Here is a 24066-nt window from a genome sequence, read left to right as displayed (position 1 = left end):
CCCCAGAAGAAGCCAAGGAAAAGTTATAACCTTTTGTTTGGGCATTAAAGCAATAATAATATTTTCTGGTTAAGGCTGATTGAAGTGGAAACACTGAGAGATAAAAGCATGAGGTGGCACTTCTTTGACAGGGCAATAACAGATCAAACCTCTGAAAATCAGGAGCAAAGAAAGAGGTGTTTTGCAGAGCAATCCATGGCAGGGACTGCAGGAGGGCTTAGCCTGCTGTGCACATCAAAGTTTCTCTCGTATGCCTTGTCTCACTGCAGCTTTAAGAAGTTACTGAGGAAGCGAGCTGCCTTAATAGCAAGTTATACCACTTTTAAAGCCGCATTTGTATCGCTCATGCAGCAAGAGCTCTTGTCACATGGAAGCCATCGAATCAAAACACTGACATGGCAAGAGAATAAGGCGAGATAATGAAATGAGAAATTAAGAGCATGAAAAGTAAATGCTGTAGAAAAGCTGACACTTCATAACACTCCAAGGGAACACTTGCCTGTATTTCAAAGTCGACCGATAAGAAATTATTTGCTCTTCTTATATAACAGAAATAGATAAAGGATTCCGTTTGGATAGGAGAAGATTCCACTAGGCTGTAATTTATGTATGAATGCTCAATATTTAAGGAAATTGCTTCTTTCACTTTGTCAACTGGGATAAATGTATGCTAAAGAGGGATTCATTAGAAAAAGCCATGCGATGCATGAGCTCAGCTCAAATAATCCTGATCTTGCCAGGCAGGTGTTTTGCATCCCATTAGGAAATGGCACATTTTGCTGCAGGAGGCTTGCCACATGGGTTGTATTGATCTTCTGGGAAAACAGAGCACAGGGATCTCACCTCTCTCCATTAAAACAGTTGCTATTTACTATATGTGGAGAAAATCATCCTATCTCACAGGTCTGCAGCTGCCCAGAGACTAACGCCTCTCAGTTTGCGCCCTTGTGAATAAGTGGAGAGCCATCAGGCTTCCCTCCTGCTCTTTAACCTCTATGGATAGCTTGGCATGCTGCTGCAGAGTCCCATCAGCCTCTGATCAGTATCAGCAGAAGTTCCCTGTGCCTCAGAGAAAACCTGAGAGCCTTGTAGGACAGAGCTCTGTGTGACTGACAGCTCCAGAGTGTTACTGAGACGTTTGTTTCCTGTGTCATTACAGCATGAAAGCTTTGTGGAGATCTAAGGAGAGATCTATAGCAGCACTTCTGGCAACTTACACAGGTTTTATATATGCTTTATTTAAAAGCATGATCTAAAATAACTTGTCTAGCCTGAATAGTTACCTGGGAGTGTGAAGGTATACGTGTCTCCTTCTGTTTTTCAGCCTCTCAGTTTCTGCTGCTTGCCATACCCAGGTATTCTGTCACATTTAGTGAGCCAAGAAGCTTGTCTCTCCATCTTGCCTGAAACTTATAGTTGTAAATTATTGGAGTTTAATTAAGCTAAAATGATGTAGACATTCCTCTACATTCTGTAAGGGACACATCTGGACTCCTAGAAGTTCCCAGGAAGTCCCAGGTCACTACTAGCATGGTGAGTGCCATTTGCCCTGACTTCAATGTTTTCATTTGTAGCAGGGGATGGTTTGCACCCTTTCAGGCATGGTATATTGGTGGTTAGGGAATTCACTGAGAAAATGGGAGAACTTTGTACTTGGCTTTATCCAACTTAAGAGTATGAGTCCATGCTTTCACTTCTAGGGAATACTGGGTTACAGGCTTAGCTGATGGAGGCGTCCTGTTGATTAACCCATAGAAACACCTCCACAGTATCTGTGGACTAGTGTATTGTGATTCTCTGGAGGGAATTACATAACAGGTTTCTTTTTTATTATTCCTGGTGGTTCAACCAAGCCATTTTCAAAGGACAATGTGGACATGTCAACTGCTCAGGTGAGTAACTTCTTAATTACATCTACTTGATGACTTTTTTGGTACAATATACTCATTTTTTGTACATGGAATGTAATAAAGAGAACTCACAGGGCTGAACATCTCCATAATCTGATTTTAGCATTATAATTGGTAATGTGGATACCTCAGTTATGTTAGTGAGAAGATCTGATCCTCGTCATTGCTTTATCTGCAGCTTTCCTAAGCTTTATTGAGACATACCTACATGAATGAAGCATCTCAGCCACCTACAGTCACCATGCTCCATGGAAGGAGATTGTGCCACCTGGATGACACTTTTCAAGTATAGCTATACTGTTACTAAATAAGATGTTGCTATGCTGGGCATGGTGTCCTTCTTTGTACAGCACAACTGTTAGTTCACTCGCCGTAGTGGAAGATAGCTGGAAGCAGTGATGTGGGTTGTACAGAGGCATCACATTGTTCACTCAGAGCAACCCCTGAAACCTGTGAGAAGCCTGCAGGTCCAACAGCACTAAAGAATAGCAGCCTTCCAGTATCTGAAAGGGGGCTATAGGGATGCTGGACTCTTCATTAGGGACTGTAATGATAGGGTAAGAGGTAACGGGTTCAAACTTAAACAGGGGAAATTTAGATTGGATATAAGGAAGAAGTTCTTTATTGTAAGGGTGCTGAGGCACTGGAATGGGTTGCCCAAGGAAGCTGTGAATGCTCCATCCCTGGCAGTGTTCAAGGCCAGGTTGGACAAAGCCTTGGGTGACATGGTCTAGTGTGAGGTGTCCCTGCCCATGGCAGGGGGTTGGAACTGGATGATCTTAAGGTCCTTTCCAACCCTAACTATTCTTTAATTCTATTATTCTGTAATTAACTGTACTGTGTGTCCTCAAGCTACACGTTGTTACTTGGCTAAACAACACTCCCTGGCTGTAGGAAAACAGTTGGAAATCATTACCACTCCAGTGGTGGTCAGAAAAAGGGGGATGCCTTCAGCACATATTCAAGGAGAGGCTTTTGTTCATTCTTCTGAATACAGAGCCAAAGAGCTCCACTGCAGAGACTGTGACCTTGGGGAAAATGAGAAAGTCAGATGAATATCATGCAAACTTTTCATTCCAGATGAGAATGTGCTTAGTTCCAGATTAGTGACTCGCCTCCTATTTCAGATTCCCACCTAGAAGGAGATTAATTCAGTTTCAAGCTCAGCTCTAGTCTATCTAATTCTGGGCAGGTACATTTACTTGATGGTACCAAAGAAGAAGTACTATCTCGGGGCCATTAGAAATGCTAAGGAGTATTTCACTTAATTGCATCCTGCAACAAAGAAGGTTTTCCAACTGTTCAGTGGACCATTTCATGAGAGTAAGTTCTTTTGTGACATTATGTTCCAGTAGAAGAGTTTGAAGGGACGGGGAAGAGAAGGGTTCATGGGTACTTACCAGTGATCTGCAGACTATTTTTCAGGGAAGAGCTTTCCTTCTTCTACAAGGAGATGTGTTATCACCACAGCTCCCAAAGAGACAGTCATAACTTGAACTCAAGTGAGCACAGGTGAGCAGTATTTATATTCAGGGGTTTTTGTCATGACCTTAATGCTCATGAGATATCATTCACATTCTCTCTGGACAAAAGAAAAGCTTTAGTGCTTTGGTGTCATCCAGCTTTCTCTGCTCCCTATACTGCCATTTGTCACACTGAATTCTGCCCAGTAGATTATCAGTAGATACAGAAGATGTTTTATCTGCAGTGGAACAGTGCCTTGAGTAAATGTGTCCTCGTCACAAAAGATGAAAGGAAAAAAGAGGGAAAAGAATTAACAAACCGTGAAGATTTCTGTAGGCAGAGTGAAAGACTGCATCACTTCTTAAATCCTGCAGCAACCAAGGTCAGGTTGGACAGAGCCTTGGGTGACATGGTTTAGTGTGAGGTGTCCCAGCCCATGGCAGGGGGGTTGGAACTGGATGATCTTAAGGTCCTTTCCAACCCAAACCATTTTATGATTCTATGATTTTATTTCCCAGTGATTCATATATGCTGGGCTCCTGATAATAAAGCTGGCTTAGATACTATTCATCTCATGTTGCTCCAGCTGCCTGAAAGGGAGGCAGCTCTGAGGTTGGTGCTGAGAAAGTGAAAGACAATCAAGTTTTTGGATACCCTAATATTTGTGCTCTATTCTGAGAGAATATGTGCTTTTAGAGAGCATTAAAGCTCTACAGGTAAATTGTATCGATCAACAGAGTAATAAATACTGAGAGCTGTTTAGTTTGTCATTATGGGCCCTGCAAATATCACAAACACTTGATTTTTAAACAAATTCTTGGAGCATTCATTGCTACAGCAGTTTTTGACAGAAGTGCATCTGATGTTTGTATTCAAGGTTTGTAATACCAAAGGACATTTCAAATGCACAGGACATTCCAAAATGCCCTACTCCTGGCTAACCTAATACCTGCCTGCAAATTGTGAATGTCTGTCCAGTTTCACCCAGAAACCTTGAGAAGAGACTCAATAAGGGGGTTGATCAAAGAATGATAATAATACTTGTTACATGGAAAATAAAGCGTCTTCTCTGATGCTTTTAGAAATAGCTGGGATTTACATGGAAATAGTTATTGCTAGCCTGACTCCTGAACTTTAAATGCAAATTGAGCATCTGGAGTGGTTTTTATATGGACATTGAAGTACAAACAGCAATTATGCACTTGGATGGTTTTTATAAAGCCATTTAATAACCATTATTCTAAACATAAATAATAATAATAAAGGGGATGAGATATCCAAGGGGTTCAAGAACAATTTTTTGGCTTTCTCATTTGTATCATTGAAGCTCAGTTTGTCCCTCAGTATATCTTGGGTGAACTTAAGGGCCTTGTGGGCAGAAGCTTGACTGGTGAAGTGTTTGATTATGCAAAAATGACCACTATTTCTGTCTCCTGACACTTTCATTACAAGGAGTTGGTGTGTGCCCTTGTTATAGGTGGGTTTGAGACTTCTCATAGAGTTTGTGGTCTTGTAAACTCTTGCTCTGGTTTTGTCTGTCTGTCTTCACCAAACAGGATCCAAAAGAGCAGTTCCAACTAAAGAGTATTTTACATTTTGTATCACATTATTGGGGTTGAATCTGGTGAGGGATGTGAAAAACATCAGGAAAGGCTTCTATATGCAGCAAAAGGAAGACCAGGGAAAGAAAACGATGCTGCTGAACTGGGCAGGATAAGGTCAAGGTACTCAGTGCCTCCTTTACCCATACAGATAAGACCCGAGGAGAGAATGAAAGAGCTGTGACTGTTTGGACTGGAGAAAGAAAGCTCAAGGGGGCTCTTAAAAATGTGTATAAATGATGGGAAGGAACAACAAAGATGGTTCCATGTTCTTCTCAGCAGTTCACAGTAACAGCACACTAGGCAATAGGCACAAACAGAAAAATAGGAAATTCCATTTAAACACAGGCAAAAAAATAAGCATTTTTTATTATGAGGATGGTAGAACACTGAAAGAAGTTGACCAGAGTCATTGTTGAGTCTTCATCTTTAGAGACATTAAGACCCAATAGACACGGGTCTGAGCAACCTGCTTTAGCTTACCCTGCTCTGAGCAGAGGTTGGACTAGATGATCTCCAGAGGTGCCTGCTCACCTTAGTGGCACAGTGATTCTACGTTGCTGCTTTAGCAGATCCCTGGAAAAAGATGAAATCATGAATAAGGTTCAAGAGTCACATTTAAATGTAATTTCCAGACATAGCTATTTTATTCCAAAACAGGTTTTGTTTTTGCTGCCATGGGGTCAGTTATTTGTAGGGACCCAGACATATAGGGTCCATATGCAAAGGTAGTGCAACATGCAATTTACCAGGATTGAATGGCAGCTAATCTGCATCTTAGCGCAACACTTCCACTTCGGAGCTTGCCATGGCAGGTGGGCTTACTGACTTTCTGTCTTTGTTAACTCAGGGTTTGTGCTGTGTAAGATAAATAACCCTCTCAGACTGACTATAAATCAGTGAAAATTCCTCCTTATCTTCCAAGGGAACTGCTAAAATAAATTGAGGGATTTCTTGTAAGCTACTTGGATCCAGTGTGCTGACCTGTGGGTCATGCTCCTTCCCATGGTTGCTTTGATATAACTAACTCCTAGCGACTCTCTGAATGAATATTCCCCAAACACACTTCCTTTGAAGGGAGGTAGAAGTGAGTGAACCTCAGAAAGAAAGGGCATAACTACTTTTCTTCCAAGAACAGCAATAACAGAGGCTGAATGGCGCCTTGGTTAGTTAAATCAAGGATTGAAGAACTTTTCCCTTCATGTTTTCCTCATGTCCTTGCTTTCACAAATGAAGCTTATCATTCATGCTTGCTTGGGGATTTGACCGGCTGCATCTGTTGATAGCTGACAGACAAGAATTTCCATCAAAACACCATTTAAATTCTCCAGCCATTCAAAGCATATGGAACTCAAGCTGTGGGATTAAAAGTAGAAAGATATACACATAAATATATATATGTTATAATTATCTTTTTTTTTTTGGCTGCTTTTTTCTGTATTTAGCATTCATACTGGATTGCCAGGTAAAGTATAATGGCCTCTCATCCCTCATTCTCAGCTGCAAGTTATCTAAAAAAGACAAAGCATTCATGTGCCTATTTCCCCTGATAATTACACATAAAAAATGTTGACAAGTTAAGGTTTTGGGCTTTTTCTTTACTTTTTTTTGTCTTTTATTATTCCATTCTTGCTCGCCTGCTTTGGAAGCTGAAGAGAACAACAAGGGATAAAACTCCCCATCTACTCTGAAGCTTAATGTTTTTCTTTAATGGTTTAATATGTTCTAAATTGGTTAACAGGGAGAAGTATTTGGAAGCTGAATGAGTGTCTTGCATGTTGCTGTATATCTTTTATTACTGTACAGCATTGCCTGCATGAAGAGTTGTTCTCCAAGCCATCTGAACAGTTGTTTACCACGAGGCAGCAGCTGTCCCCATTGTAAAGGAGAAGCAAGAGAGAGACTATGTTAAAATCATTCATCCCTAGCAGAAAGGATACAAACAAAGGAAAGAAAGAATCTATAACCCACTCTTACCCATGCTTGGAAATAAAGAGCCACTGCTCATAAATTCCTGAAAAGTAGGTACATTGCCTTGGAAAGTCAAGTGAAATTGCTACAAAGCAGACTTGTCTGTGACCATTACTACTATCAGGAAGAACTGAGGAGTAAAGCACATAGTGATGGATTTTTAGAGGTGATATTTCTAAAGCTGCCACTTTCAAAGGGTCCAAAATATGAATAACTAATATGCCCTGGTCTGTGTTATGCATTCAGGTGGGCTACAGGATAAATGAGGGTGATGCTGCTGGCAACTTGATACACAAAATTTTGTCCTCTGCACTGGGACAAAGCTGCATGGGACATATCATGTCCCATGGCAATGGCTATCCCAGTGCCTACTGAGGTTTGCAGAGGTCCCCATGGCTCAGATACGCTGGAGCAGGAGCAGGTTTGATAACATGCAGGTGAAATCCGTGTATGTACTTTGAGAGGAATTGCTGCCAGGTTGGACAGGCCTTAGAGCAACCTGCGCTAGTGGAACGTGTCCCTGCCCATGGCAGGGGGTTGGAACTGGATGAGCTTTAAGGTTCCTTCCAACCCAAACTGTTCTGTGATTCTATGATTCTATATCTATGAAGTGGGATAGGAAGGGGACATATTTAGGTTCCTGGGAGTGTATGAAGAAAGCAAACAGAGCAGCTCGCTCTTCCATGCTGAACTACCCTTAACCATCTTCAAAGACCTTGAAGACATTGAGAAGCTTCTGTGTTGTTGGTATTGATGTTTTAGCATCTTCACCAAAAAGTCAGGGAATAAAAGGGGTCAAACTAGTCAGTGTTACATGATTAGTGATACAACTGCTACAGCAGGAAAAATGATCACAATCAAAGCAATGGACACTCCTGAAAACACTTTATTCAGCCAAGTACTAGAGCTAGATCAAACACTGTGAATATGAACCACACAAAAATGAATATTTACCAGTTTTCAGTCCCTTGATCACTCAGAGGAATTTATTTTTGACGTTTCTGTCAGGGTTAGCAACTTGTAGATCAAGAGCAAATAAATTTGCCAGACAGGAAAAAAAATTATTACAGTGATTCAATTATGTTGGATGAATCATTTTAGGTACTTAATGGGTCACGGAATAGGCTAGAAGGTTAGATGACTTGTCAAGGTTATTTCCAGCTTGATTTTCATTTTCCTATGATTTGTAGCGTTGGTCAAGTTCATTATTAACATCTGAATTTCTCATTTGGGCTGCCTTATGGGGTTGGTAATATTATTCTCTCTGTGTTGCCAGCAACTTGTGACTAATTGGAGAAGCCTGAAAGGGTTCATATGATTTTGAATTAATGCTTCTTTGCTTCTGTTTTGACCAGTGGCAGGCAGTTTGTAGTGAGTCTCCTGTATGACCTAGTCTCATCCTCCTTTACTGGAATTTCCTTCCCAGTTCGGTCTTCCAAGACGCTTTTTTCCTTACATCTCACACTGCATTACACCTTTCTCAGTATATATGAACCCAGATAATTCAGGAAGGTGTAAGAAGCTGCAAGGAAAGAGAAAGACCTTATAGGTAATGCATTAGGACACTTCATTACGGACTGTAGTGATAAGGCAAGGGGTAAAGTGTTAAAACTTAAACAAGGGAAGTTTAGGTTGGATATAAGGAAGAAGCGTTTTACTGTGAGGGTGGTGAGGCACTGGAATGGCTTGCTCAGGGAAGCTGTGAATGCTCCATCCTTGGTGGTGATCAAGGCCAGTTTGGACAGAGCCCTGGGTGACATGGTTTAGTGTGAGGTGTCCCTGCCCATGGCAGGGGGGTTGGAACTGGATGATCTTAAGGTCCTTTCCAACCCAAACTGTTCTATGATTATATGATTTTATGATCTAAAGCTTTGCATATGACCTTCAAGCAGTTATTGAATCTCCCTGCCAACACATTTCTTTCATCTCCCCCCATATCTACCACCCTGCCACTTGTAGATGCTGGAATAGATTCATCTCTTCAAGCAAGGAGGGATGTAATTATCATCTGGAATAAAAATCCTCAAATTAGTTCTTGTACTGAAAGTTTATTTTTAATCTGTTTCTAGCTCATTATTTCATGTCCTTTGCCTTTTATTTCCTCAGCATTTCTCTCCATTTACTATCTGGATGTCAGGCTTTGCACTGAACTGGTAAGTGAAAAGGCTGCATTTCGTGGTCCAGACGTGTGTTTATCTTCAGCTGGTGAAGTTTTTCAGGCAAATCGTTCCCTCTCGTTCATGCTCTCCCACAATGAGCTGCACCATCAGTTTCCAGCTCTCAATATTCAGGGAAAGTGGCACCTCTTTGAATTTCTGATGGCTGTCAGCTTTAGGTAGATGCCAAGAAGATGAACATTAGGAAGTCAGTGAGAGAATCACTTAAGGATGTTGAAAATGAGAGATGGGTGAGTGTCAGGAAGTAATTTGTTTCTCAAGGCATAATAAACCTGAAGGAAAAACCTTCATCTCCAGTGATCACAGTGAGGTGGTGGTGATATTTAAGAATAGACAAGGAGATTTCAGAGTCACAGAATACCACTGAAAGAGCCAAGTAAAAAGAGGTACCTGGTGTTACCATCCGGGCCAGATCTTCACTGAACTGCAAAGGCAGCAGGAGCTTTGGCAGGTGCAAGTGGAGTTAAAACTGAATATTTATGTGAGTGATTCACACCCCTATGTTCTGTGAAAGGCATTGCTGAATTCTTAAAAGAGGCTTACATATACCACAAAGGCTTCTGTGTACACTTCCAGTGCTTCTATTAAGAAGTTTCAGGGAAAATACCAATTCATCAACCTTGCAGTGTTTCCTCTGAATCTTGTTAGGCTTGATGAACTTTGCTGAATTCAAGACAGGGTTTCCATGGAAACTTTGCTGGTTTTTCATCATTGTGCTGCTGAGGTGCACAGCTCTGAGGCAAATCAGCTATGTGGATAAACCAAGGACTCTTTCATAGACTCATAGAATTATAGAATGTTTTGGGTTGGAAGGTACCTTCTAAGATCATCCAGTTCCAACCCCCTGCCATGGGCAAGGGACACCTTTCACTATACCAGGTTGCTCCAAGCCCCTCCAACTTGGCCTTGAACACTTCCAGGGATGGGGCATCACAGAATCCCAAGGTTTGGAAGAGACCTCAAAAGATCATCTAGTCCAACCCCCCTGCAAGAGCAGGGTAACCTAGAGTACATCACACAGGAACTTGTCCACAACATTTTTGGGCAACCTGTGCCAGAGCCTCACCATTCTGATTGTAAAGAATTTCTTCTTAACATCCAATCTAGACCTACCTTCTTTCAGTTTACAATTGTTGCTCCTTGTCTTGTCTTTACAGGCCTTGGTAAAAAATCTCTCTATCAAAAAGTCTTTTCCTTCAAGGGTCTCCAGCTCAGGAAGTTACCCTCTCTCATGGAGAAAACCACTTCTGGGGCACTGAACTGTTGCTTTCCAATGAATTAGGATGGTATTTTAAATGACCTAAAGTTCATCATGAATATATGATAATTGTGGAAGGTAAAGACTGCAGGGAGAAAGATGTAGCTATGATGGAAGCAAAGGCAATTACTATTTTTCATTTAGATTTATATATATATATTAAAATCACAGACCTAATGTAACTAGTTGCTGCAGCTAATACAGGTACATTAGATTTAGTGTCTCTGAAGATTTATATTCTTGATACAGTGTCCAAAAATAATAGTAAAAAAGAAAAAAAAAAAGGACTAAAATTTATCAGGTGACTCACATTAACATCAAGGGCATTTTCCCAAGAGGGTAAAGCTCACTATAGGGCCAAAAGCCAGCTGAAGGCTTAGCATTACTTTAAATCCCTCCAGAAAATACCATTTCACTGATGGGCAGGTCTCAGAATAGGCTTTTACACTGTGGAGATTTTCACAGATGGAGAGGTTTTATTCTTTGGTGGTTTTTCAGTGACCTCTGACTAAATGTGTCTATTCTGGAGCAATCAAGTGACATTAGGAATTTAATAGGAAAGATGACAGGAAAAAAAAACACCTTGAGAACATTTTTGTTATTGCAAGGTGTCCCATTCCCTGCCACCCTAGGGAAATGAAGCTAGGGAGGGATAGCAGTAGAAACAGCAGTTTATTGAATTGGCTTTTCCCGTTCCCATTTCATAACAATGAAGTATGAAAGAAAAATTGAAACACCAAAACAATTCATTTTGCCATAAATACACAGCTTCAAAAATTAATAAAAAGCTATCTCAATTATAAAAGTGATTTCAAAGTGATCTACCAGGCACAATTAATTTTGTCATCTGTCACTTTTATGTGTGAATACCTTGCTCTCTCTCTGCCATTGACTTTTATGCTTTCTATATGCTAAATCCTCATGAACCTGCAACAAACTTCACAAGATTTGACAGTCAGCAAATTTTGTTAAATTATTTTCCTTTTTGTGTGTTATTTTGGTTGTTGTTTCAGAAATAATTCAACTCTTAGGTTTATTCTGCTTTCATTTACAGACACTTGCAGTCAGTCACCTTGGACACTGGTCTTTTTCATTATTTATCATCAGCCATGTGGCAGAAGCAGAGATAGGTCTTCCTTTGCCATTTGCATACGTAACATAAGAGAAAGCAGGAAATACTGCAAATCTGAAGTTAGATTGAACTCTTATGTTACAAAAGTCATCTTCATATAGCCCAAGTGTTCTGTTATATTCTTCAATCTCAGTGCAATGTAATTCTAAGTGGTTTTGAACTCAGATTTTTGCAAACATCTGCCATTCTTTTTGATATTTATTTTAGTTTTGCAAGAAGAGGAATTGGAGGTGTTAATACTCCATGGAGAGTTATATTTCCTTCCCATTAATGAAACTAAGTGGATTTGATGCTGGAAATTGCTCTCTCAGAAAGATAAACTACAGTAGATGTTATACTGGACTCTACTAAGGAGATTTTATACTTTTAAACCAAACAGTAACTTAAAAAGGCAATAGATATACTTAAAAAATAATTCCTTCTGCTGCTAACCACTGTAACCCAGAAATAGTACATGGAGTCCTCTACAGAGGTATATATGTTTAATATTACTGAAATTAATCAAGTTGAAGGTCTGACTTCCTCTTTCTAAGGAAACAACTAAGAAGCAGCAGTTTTTATACTGCTTGTCAAAGACTCTTTTGGCAGCCCTGTCTGACATCTTAACGTCAGGCACAGGAGCCTGTTATCCTGAAGGGTGGAAGCCCATCTTGAGCATATGTGCAGCAAGTCCTCTTTGATGAGAATCTGGTATCAAACACAGAAAACTAGTGCAGAAGCATTAGTGACGGTCTTATCTATTTCCTGAACCCAAAACTCTGAAACTGGCCTCAAAGAGTTTTACTATTGCTGGATGAAATTAGACTTCTTTTAACAAATGGGGCTTTTTCCTAAGATAGTGGGACTCAATATCACAAAAAATATTGGTTATATTGGGTACTCCAGGCAATCTTCGGTGACAGCATCTGCTTCCATCCTTGGAGATACTTTTTCAGATTAGATACCAGAGAGATAGCTCAGCAGCAGGACCACATGGGTGTACTCCTCTTGTCATTTCTGAGCCTCTTCTGCAGGCTGTTCTCCTTCCACGCTGCATTGTACCCATGCATGTGAAGATGAGTACCTCTGAATGCCAGGCAAATCTTTCTATTACATTTAGGAAGCTGAAAGATAATGATGTGAGATGTCAGTATCTATATTCCAGAAGTTTGATGCTTAATGTTATTTCCTCACTTCTGAATTACTACTTATGGGTATTTTGCAAAGGACTCAATCCACCAGTTTTAGATCATTCAGTATATAAAAGCAAACTACAGGAGTGTTCTGTAAAGAGGAGAATCTCATCCCATTCCCTGCAACTGCTCAGTTCAAACACTGCTAGGTAAATCCTTTACTAAGCTTTCACCAACATAGAGTTTCCTGCCAAAGAGGTTTGCCAACAGAAAATCAGTTTCCAGATATCCTCAAATGCAGCTTAATGTGGTGCAAATTTTGCCTGTTTGGTGACAGCTGCCTCCTTAACCACAGGAATTTCTGAGAGCAGCAGGGAAAATGGGTGCCTCGTGGTTTCACTTCCCTGTAGCGACTGTGATTGTACCAGACCTCAAGGGCTCCACTAAGGTGATTCTGCTGCTGGAAAAAGACATTGATTGAACATAGGGAATCTGTATAAAACAAATACATCCCCATCATAAAAAGCAGTCGAGTCAATTAAGTGTTCTCATCACAATTAGAGCTAAACAGCTTATGTCTACTATGTATTTTAAAGTCATTAACTACAAAAAGCTGGAGCAGGAAGGAGTAGATCTTTCAGTCCTGCAGGTAAAGAAAAACTAAACACAAGGACATGCTAACTGAAAAGGTGATGCTGGTCTTTCTTCACTTGCTAGTAAAATTTAGGCATTGAAATTGACTAAAATTCAGGGACTGTGACTAATCAAGTCTGAATTTGTTATTTCAATAGCACCATTTAAAAAGGCTGCTTTACAGTGGAGCAAGAGAGAGTAATAGATACAAATTGGCATTCCTTGTGGTTGTTTCTGCTGTTCCTTCCTCCTCACACTTCCTCTGCTCCAGTGTGTGGTCCTTCCTATGGCACACAGTCTTCCATGAACTTCTCCAATGTGAGTCCTTCCCATAGGCTTCTGCTCTTCATAAAATGCTTCAGAGTGGGTCCCTCCCACATGCTGCAGGTCGATATCTGCTCTACCATGGGCCTCCATAGGCTGCAGGGGAATCTCTTCTCTGTCACCTGGAACACTTCTTCCTCTTCTTCTTCACTGACTTTAGTGTCTGCAGGGTTGTTTCACATATTCTCACTCCTACCTCCATCTGAATTTGCCATTTTTATCCACCTTCTTAAATATGCTATCCCAGAGGTGTTAACATTGTCACTGATGGGCCGTCTTGAAGCCAGCTGGCATTGGATCTATCGGACATGGGGAAAGCTTCTAACAGCTTCTCATAAAAAACACCAGTGTAGCTCCCTGCTACCAAAACCTTGCCACACAAATCCAGTACTGGCTATTAATTGTGAATGCTGAAGATAAGGCTAAAATGAGGAGAAGGATAATGTTATTTCACATCCATAGCTGAGCCCTTGGGAGCCATCTGCTGCACTAGAGGAGGTCTCACATTAGGAAAAATCTGAGTTCAGTATCTAGTTTAAGATGCTGACCTTTAGTGAGATCTTGCTAGGATGTCTTAACCATTCATTAAGTAAACATAACACGGGGAATTCAGCTCCTAGATGGTCAGTGACAACAAAGCTTATATATAAACTTATTTTGTTTTAAATTGCTGTTGCTTCCATTGATATAAATGGTACAGATCACAGGAGTCTTCAAAATGGGAAATGACAGAACTACTGAGGTATTTTTAAATTGCATGAAAAATGTATTTCAAAGTAACAATTCATCAGAATGGAGACATCTCACAGACACATAAAAATTAACAGAATCTCTAGTTGCAGATAGAATTAAACTAAATACTCCAGAACAGAATGAAACTAAGATAAGAGAGGGAGAGAAAATCACACTAGGAAAAATACCCATCAGTTCTGAGAATATGGTATATTTGGCTCTGTGTTTTAAGCAAATTCTTTTTTTCTTCTGTATTTGTGTAAAATAGAATGTGTGAGACAAGGAACAATCAGAGAAAAAAATCGTAGCATAGCAGCTAGGCTACATTTCCTGCTAAACTCAGCTCAAAGACTTTCCAAATGAGGATTTGAAACCATAACTCCCACAACCTAGATTATTTCATGACAAATTCTACGGAACAAGACAGATGTGTTTTCTCATATCCCATGTTCCAAACAATAGATTGACAGATGTAGAGTAAGTGAACCTCATCAAAGCTCATCTTGTTTTCTAGTCTGATTTTTGTTTTCTTTGATGGAGCAACAACTTTACCTCTTTTTCATCTGCAAAAGTATAATTCCCCTGGCTCTGGCTCTGTAATGGCACCCTCTCTACAAAAAAATTACATAATTCCTTCCTCTACAAACTGAGCCTCAGTGGAAACTCTTCCGATATTTAAAAGATTTAAATACTGAAACATAACCTTTGTATGAGCCAGAGACACTGTTTTAGAGACTAACTGCCTGTAAAGCCCGAATGCTGATCTTAGTCAATGTAATGACAGCTTCTAGCTCAAGAAGAGCTGTTCCTTTTATTGCCACTATTACTGTTACTGTTGTAATTATTTTGCTCATCCCACTGTCTCTAGAAAAAATCTGACTAGTTATTAATATCTTAAGGTACAGCTATGAAGAAAGTTGCAGTTTTTTCATCAGCTTCATTCAAAAGTAAAAGAGAGGATTCTCTTTGCTATCCTTTTCCATTTGGGTTTTAATTTCACTAGAAAGTGTTAGGTTGCCATGGCAAAGCTCATATCTTCACTTCCCTGTCTCAGTAGGTGCTTTGAAGAGAGGAGGTGGTCAGAACAACAGGTAGTTTGTGCTAATGGATGACAATATTATAATAACGTGGTCCTGTTTGGCTCACTTTCAGGTCCTTCCAAACCCCCCCCACACACACAGCCAATTCAGTGTATTCTCAGCACAAACAGCCAAGGGGATGCACAGAGTTTTGTAGACATTAAAGCCAGGTGTTAAAAGCCTTGTATTTGATATTCTATCTTCCAAGCTGATAATAGTAACATTAAATGTCAGTCTCAGGAGATCAAGCCCTCAGGTCTTCACTAGTGTCTCACTGAGGTTAAGGGAAGAGACTGTGTGGGACACTGAGCCATGCTGATGCTCTGAGTTAATTGGTTCAATGATGCAGCAGAGAAAATCCTTTATGATACTGGGTTCACGTAGAGTCCTACCAGCAGAAGCTCTGCAGTGAATTACACCTTTTAGAGTGACTTCCAGGATGTAGCTGAAAAGAGAGAAGCATCAAACAACCTATTTTATCCTTAGGTGGAACATCTGGCTAATGATTCATCTTACCACATGGTGCTGTACTACTATTAGATTATAAACCCTTAAAGGCATGGAACTACATATAGAACATACAACATAGAAATGTATGTGTAATTTGATTTCTTCCAATAATAACTTCTACAATCTTGTTTTGCTCTCTCAATACCTTCATTATGACCATGGAAAATGAGGAGACTCCACTATTGTACAAGCTAATGCCTGCCCCTTGGGTAACTTCAGGTGGCATGTAGAGGTAAGAATGGGATCTCTAGTAAAATTTTATGCCCAGAAATTTTGTTCTGCAGTTCCTGGATGCCTGCATTTTACTCACTGCTGCAATTCATAGGATTCCAAGCAGAAAAATACATTGTAAGAGCTTTCAGGCCAGTGGTGCCTCTACTATGAATGGAGAGCCAAATTCTCAGCAATGTTTGTACTGTACGTCAGGGGGGAATCATGGAATCATTTAGGTTGGAAAGGACATCTAGACTTCTCTAGCCCAACCTTCTGCTGAAAACAGGTCTGATTTCTAAGTTAAACTTCCTTCCTCAGTCTGGTGCTGTGAAATTTGAAAGCATTTGAGATGTCAAAGCTTCTTCAGCCCTTGTAATGGTCTTTAACCATTCTTGTGATTTTTTCTGATGTCCAAAATGTGCTGACACTTGTGAACAATGCCTCTTGTCCTTTCATGATGCACCTCGGAAAGGAGCCTGTATCCATCTACACTGTAGTGCATGTATTTTCCTTCTATTTGTTTTGGAAGCCTGGAAGTAGTCTTCCTTTAGCCTTTCTTTTTGGCTAAACAAGTCACTGACTTTTAGTTTATCCACATAACTCATAATCTCCCATCTTCTCACTGTTTTAATGTGCCCCTGTTGGACCTTCTCTAACTTTTCAGTATCTTCTATCCAGCAGAATAGCATTGCAGATGCAGCCTTCTGGCTGTGCTATTGCAGCCCACTCAGTATGTGGTTAGTTTTCATTGCTTCAGGGGTACACTGCTGACCCATCTGCAGCTTGTTCCCTGACAAAACCCAGCAGAAGAGAAGAAAACCCTACTGCTGCTCTCCCTGCCTCTCCTTACAAACTGGTCTGTCCATCCTAATGCTCCAACAGTGCAAGTTTCCTCCGAGTTGCTATAATTCATAGAATCATAAAATGGTTTGGGTTGGAAGGGACCTTAAAATCATCCAGTTCCAACCCCCTGCCATGAACAGAAACATCTTCCACTAGACCAGGTTACTCAAAGGCCCACCCAACCTGCCTTGAACACTGTCAGGGACAGAGCATTTACCGCTTCTCTAAGCAGCCTGTATCAGTGCCTCATCCTGCTCATAGTAAAGAGCTTCTTCCATGTCATAGCTCTGGACCAGTACATAGGTTTCTCATTCCTCCTGTTTGTTCCTCTTGCTGGGTGCATTCAGCCATAGGTACTTGAAATGCACTTCAAGGGCACATCAGAGATCATCGTCTGCTGCACTGTGCTTTACTTCTTCTCATCCATGCTCTTTTTCTTACCCTAGGTGTAGTTTTCTATACCCCAGTAAACCTCATTCAAAGCCCTCCTGCCAGGTTAGCAAATCTCTAGGTAAAAACTCTCTTATCTGTCCTTGACCTTTGAAGCAGATCCAGTTGTCACAGAATCTCAGTTGTTTATGGAAGACTTTTTTCCTGTCTATTTTAAGTCAAACCTCTGTGAAATGCATGTGCAATTTCAGACAGTGGGGCTGAAGTACCATCATTAATGACTAATGAGGAACTGAGGACTGACCTGCAGGAGACCTCCAAATTGAATATTTTCTCTTCAGATTTAGCCTGATTAAACAAATCAGTTTTGTGGCCAATTGCTACTTTCCCAGAGAATTATTTTCCTGCTGCTCTGTCCAAACCCACAGAGACTAATTTAGATAGCATTAATTGGCAATTGCCTAGATCAAAGCCCTTAATCAAATCAATAAGGATAACTGCTGTGCAGTGTTTTGATTATCATTCATAGACATAAAATACTATTTGTCATGTCTAACTCGATAGTGACATCAGAGGTATACCAAGATCAACAAAGAGTGATGTCCTGATAGCTTAATATGTTTGTAATGCAAACTGTTTCCCTACATGTTTTGCTTGCTGGGGCACAGGGGTTCTCCTTGCTGTGGGCTCCCTTTAACTCCAAGATTTATTGGTATCTTAAACGTTTATAAATCACTGTCAACAGCCTTGGTGATTATTTCTGTAAAAGTTGCAATCCCTATGGAAATATTTCAGGGGTGAATTTATGATTTGGCTGTGAAGAAAGGGGTCGGGGACTATGAAGGCTTAGCAAGAAATGGTATTTTATCTTAAGAATAAGCGCTGTGAGAAGTGCCCAAACTCACATGGCAGAGGCAGCTCTATAGCTCCATAATTTTTGTACATCAATACCAAATCTTGATTTTTTCCCTCTTCAAATAGGGAAAATTTTAGTCTAAAAGCTGTTGATTCATTAGAAATAACTGCTTCTTGATAGAAATGCCAAACATTAATGAATCCAACTCAAAACCTTTTAGAGGGGAGCTACAAGGTTCATAGGGAAGGAGGCAAAAAGAGCTTTTGTAGAAAACAGATGAAAGCCACTGCTGCTAGGAGGTATTTTGCCCTCTGGACAGGTTGCATGTGGCATTTTGGCTGAGGGTTCATGGCAGTAAAACCTACTGTCTCCTTTCCTGTTTCATGATCTGCCTTCATGTTCAATGAGGGTGCAAGGTAAGGACAATGAGACACACATAATTGTGGATCCTCTGGTGTAAGGGGGTGGGAAAGATGTGGTTGGAAACCAGGCAAATCCCTTGTCTTGTTCCTCTATGGCTGTTGAGGATGAAGGTCTCTTAGTGGGAAATATATACATACACATCTACAACTTGGATCCTTCTTACAGTTAGACTCACTGTGTAGTAGTTGCCCAAGACTCCTGCTCTGTCCAGCTGTGTCCCTTACAGACACACACAAATGGGCATCCCAGTAAATCCCAAGTCCCTGTGGCAAATGATTGGCTGGTGTTCACACCCTCCCATATGTGTTTGTGTTCATTCCAGTTGCTGGCATGGTGGATGCACAGATTCCTTCTCCAGCTGCTGCACTGAAAGCCTCATACATACTACACACAGAATAGAGTCCTTCACCAAGGAAAGTAGTTAGAAAAGGAGAATAATGAGAGGACAGACCAGGCTGCACTGATCAGGTGCAGAATAGGGCCTCACAAGACCTCTCCTTCTTCTCCCCTTACATTTTCCCATAATTACTCATCCCCAAACCAGCTTTCCCTCACTTACAGTGTTCTTTGCCTAAACTCACTATAACAAACCTTGTGCAGCCCAACAGTGCTCTTCCCTTGCATCCCACAATGTGTTACATAACCCAAGCAGTGACCCCCCCCGCTCTATAAGGTACCCAGGAAAGCCTCTCCCATTGACCATCAGGTGGGTGTCCCCCAGCCCATGGGACCAGTGCTCTCCTGGGGTGACTAGAGCACTGGGGCTGCCTCCTTATTTGTCCTCTGTGTATTTGTAAGGGGATGGGACTTTAAATGGGGTGATGGCTCCTGTGATGGGCCTGGGAGCAGCTGGATTAGGGTACTATTTTACTGTTTCAGTTTCCCTATCTGCAATCATTCCTCTCCTTTTTATCACAGTACCTTTTACTTTGTTCTACATCCAGCATCAGCCATAATTCCTAGCTCCTATACATTGCTTTCCATGATGGATCTCAAATCAAAGCCAGCAAATGCTCAAGCCCAGAACCAAGCAAGGAAAGAACTGTAACCCACCCATGCCATGACTCCTTCCTTAGATTCCAGCTCAGGAAGCTCACTCTCACACTGCATCATCCATTTATTCATTAGTTCATTGTCTAGCCTCATGTTTGTGAGCTTCTCTGTGAAAACCCTTGTTTCTCTGGCAAACCTGCACAGGTGGAATAAAGTGTCTTTTTCTGCTTTGTTTGTGGATTCTACATTTGGGAGCAGGGTAGGGAGGGGGGAAATCAACAGCCCTGTGAAGACCAGCTGCTTGCAACATGTTTCTCTTTCAGCTTTCTGTCAGAAACCTGACAGCTTTAGCCATTGTGATGGAGAAATAATGAGGTGAGAAAAGAGTTGTCAAAAAAAGATCTGTACTCTACTTCCAAGAAAGTAATTTACTTCTTGTGTGCTCTGCAGCTACTAGAGCCAAGGAGATACCTGCAAGAATCCCAGACAGAACTTTGTATTTGCCTAAACCAAGACAATTGCCAAACCAAAACAGAAAAAAAGAGGATTATTTTTTCTACAAAAAAAACCCCTATTACTTATGGTATAATTCATTTAACTAAATGTGTTAGCAGCATTTAGGCTAGGTGGCTATAGGCGAGCAGGTCACCATGGGTTGCCTTTATAGTTAATGGGGAAATAGTTAACAGTTTTAGTGGATTTTAAGGGTATTCCACTTAACCCTGAAACAAACTCCTGTATTTAGCTAGGTGATTTTCATCCTAAATGCATTGACTGTATTAGTAAGCATAGATACATGGTGCCATCTAAGACACCCTAAGACCTTCCATGGCAAACTGGCAGATGCACACAGGATGTCTCTGCACTAAGAACTAGATCCAAGAGTGATACCCTGATGCAGCAAAACCAGCACTAAACCCCTGTGTTTATGCAATCGAAACATGTACAAGTCCACTGTTGATTAATATTGAAACTTCCTTGCACATATATATTTCTTTAGCTATCCAACACTTTATAGCTAAAGGTTAGTGGAACACTAACTAAACCTAACTAAAGGTTAGTTTCAGGACTAGGTTTTTAGAAGCATTCAATTTTGTAAAGGAGTCCCTTTATAAATCTTGTTATTTACGTGTCTTAACTCTGAGATTCTCCTTTGAGGCGATGGAATTATACTTTTAAAGAAATAAGGCAACATCTTAAATGGTCCTTGGATCTTGAGTCACCCTCCATTGGATTGTTTGTTATAGCTCCATGAAATGATGCTGCCCAAGGTGGTTAGATCCACGCTTTGAAAGAAGGTCCAACACTTTCTTTAGCATTTGCAAACCCAAAGTGCAAGACAGGCACAGTTTTTGCTTGGATCCTCTCAATTTGGCATGCTACATATGGAAGAAAGATACACTTTTCATTTACAAAGGAAGTGCTGACAGCTTTGAGAATGCACTTTTTCCTGCATATGGACCTAACTTTTGCACTAGCAGAACCAATCTGCCTTCTTTACACTGTGCACACAAACCTGAGAATGCCACTTGAACTCTAAATATTCCCTGATGCAGTACTTACACTTGTACTTAACTGATTGTCACTATCCTACAAACCTTATCCACAACCAAGGGATTATGGCCAGTGCAAAGAATAAACCTGTTTCCTATGCTCCATGAGCATTGTGAATTCTCACTGCTGTCTTCAGTTTCCTCTTCATTTTGTTCCAGCACCTTTGAATTGATTTGGCTGGAACCAAACTCCAAACTCCATCCTTTTCTCCATCCCTTCTTCAAATACATTTTAAAACGACCTAGGGCACAAAAAGCCAGTAGACCACTCATAATTCCTTCATACAATATTGCTCTTGCCATTTTTAGTCTTACATTTTGCAATGATAAAATTTTGATTGCCTCAGGTAGGTGTTAATGAATATATGATAACTGAAGTTTTGCCATGAAAAATCTGCTCTTCTTTTTTGTCGTCATAATTCTTGTCCCCTTTGAGAATTATATGATTAACTAAAATAATACATCAGAGAATTTGCCTTAAGCAAGTTATTTGTGCGTAAAACTAATTCATCCTAAGGCCAGGCTGGAGCATGTCAACACCTGGTTCTCTCTGACATAGAGTAAACTGTCACTAACTGAACAAGGATTCAAGCCCACATGTATGTGAGGAAATTACTAATGATCTGGACGAGATTATTGACGCAATAACTTATTTGGTGCCACAAGATACATAGTCTTGGACATATGAGGGTCTATCCTGATCAACAACGTACAGGCATTACCCACATATCATCCAGCAGTGCCTGTCAAGTGCTTCCCCGCTAGGGCTGGATGTGAACTGATGACATGCCTGCATCTTGCTACCTATCCCTTGGAAAGCTACTTTTATGGACAATTGATGGGACTGTTAGTGACATTTTAATATCCAATTTTCTCCTGCTGCTCCCCAGGTTTACTTATCTGCAGTTTGGAAGATGTTGAATGAGCACAGGAATGAGAGATATCCTTAAGCTCCAGCACCCTGCCTAATCACCTGGCAGTGGAACTTTAAGTGATATTACACTGTAATTACATTAGCAGCAGTATTGGATGCTCGTTATCAAGCCTTAATTGTGCAATGATTTTGATCAATGTGCAATTTCCTGGGTGCTGACTGTTGCGATTACAAAATAAAGACACAGTTTAGGAGCTGTTACTCCCAAACTGCTTAGTGATTCCTCCAGTGCATTTGGTTGTGCACGCACACGTGTTTGTGTGTGTGAGAGACAGAGAGAACGTAAGCAGCCAGGGCAGCTGCCTGCCAAAATGTTCCCTGCTTGCAGCTAGAGAGAAGTGACAAAGGAGCACTGGCTAATCTTGACACAGTGGCTGAAGAAGTCACCTCTGTCAATCATCAGCCTGTGATCGAATCTATACTTTGGGGGCAGTCGGTGGGATGGATGCTTGTGCCACTGTGAAATATGGCATTTTCACTTTGCTGTCTGCTCATGAGGGCTGCGGCTTGGAGGATAAACTTGGTACAGAAGGTCTGTGCTGCAAACCCACATTCTTTTCTGTAAGCTCTCCTATGAGTGCAGAGTGGCAAAGTGGTGCCAAGCTGTGGCAGAAAGAGCCCATAGAGCTTATTCTTCAGTGCCTGTGGTCTCCCCAGGGAAACCTTTGTCCATTTGCTATGCTTACATCCAGGCACAAACCACTGATAAGCAAAGGGAGGAATGGGTGGTGATGAAAAACAAATGAAGGTGGATACTACAGTAGGATAGACACAGGACACTGACCTGGAAGGAGGAGAGCAAAGCAGGAAAATTAATACAGACTTGTTTACAGCCTTTCAAAGGTAAAATACCAGTGGTGGATACTGTTCTTTACTGTCAGGGTGGTGAGGCACTGGAACAGGCTGTCCGGAGAAGTGGTAAATGCTCCATCCCTGGCAGTGTGCAAGGACAGGTTGGACAGAGCCTTGAGTGACATGGTCTAGTGTGGGTTGTCCCTGCCCATGGCAGGGGGGGTGGAACTGTATCGTTTTAAGGTCTTTTCCAACCCTAACTATTCTGTAATTCTATGATTCCAATTCTCACTTGTTGCAGCTTCTCTACAGAAAGTCGCTGGTATTGACACAATTCCAGGATATTCAGTGGCAACAGAAAGTGAATGTATCTTAAAAATTGTCCTCTCAGGACAGCACCTTGCTGCAGCTCAGTAAGATGCTTCGAAATGGAGTACCATCCCTTGATTAAAACATCCGTCTTTCCTTTAGACTAAAGAGCCATCAATGATTTCTCAATCTACTTATTAGAGCTGGGAGAAATTCAGACTGTCCTTTGTAAGATGAATGGTGACCTGTTTTGAAGCAAATCATCATTCCAGACTGGAATAAATGTTTACAATGAATGTATAACCATCCAAAAGGGAAAAAGAAACTTTTGCAAATGTACAGCTTTTTTTCTCTCCATTTCAACTTTGCAACATGATAAATTATATCCTCACATGTGATGTATGATAATGAGCAGCACACACTTCAAAATGAGAGGTAATTACAAAACAAAAACAAACAAATCCTGCAGTGAGCTGTAAAAGCTGAAAATCTCCCAATGCAGCATTTTTAAACAGCTGTACTGCTAAATTGCCTGTTCCCTTGGTATCAAAGAACTGTCAGAAAACTCCTGCTAGAGAATTCAACCAGTACAGCCTCAGGTAATGTGCAATCACGAGACAGAAAGGGGGAAAGACATAGTTATAGGAAACAGGGCAGGCTGTTTGGACATATGGACATAGGTCCAGATGCATTGGGGTTCCTCGAGAAGTGATATCCAGCAGAAGTGGACTCACAAAAGAAATCCTTCTAGAGAGGACATTACTGACGTGCATCAAAAGATAATAACAACTGACATAAACATCTTAATCCAGGAAAAAGATCTTTTCTAGCTCTATATTTACAATTGCTTCTCTAAT

This window comes from Melopsittacus undulatus, chromosome 1 (assembly GCF_012275295.1).
Source record: "Melopsittacus undulatus isolate bMelUnd1 chromosome 1, bMelUnd1.mat.Z, whole genome shotgun sequence".
Taxonomy (NCBI): Eukaryota; Metazoa; Chordata; class Aves; order Psittaciformes; family Psittaculidae; genus Melopsittacus; species Melopsittacus undulatus.
Note: the sequence above shows the minus strand (reverse complement) of the source record.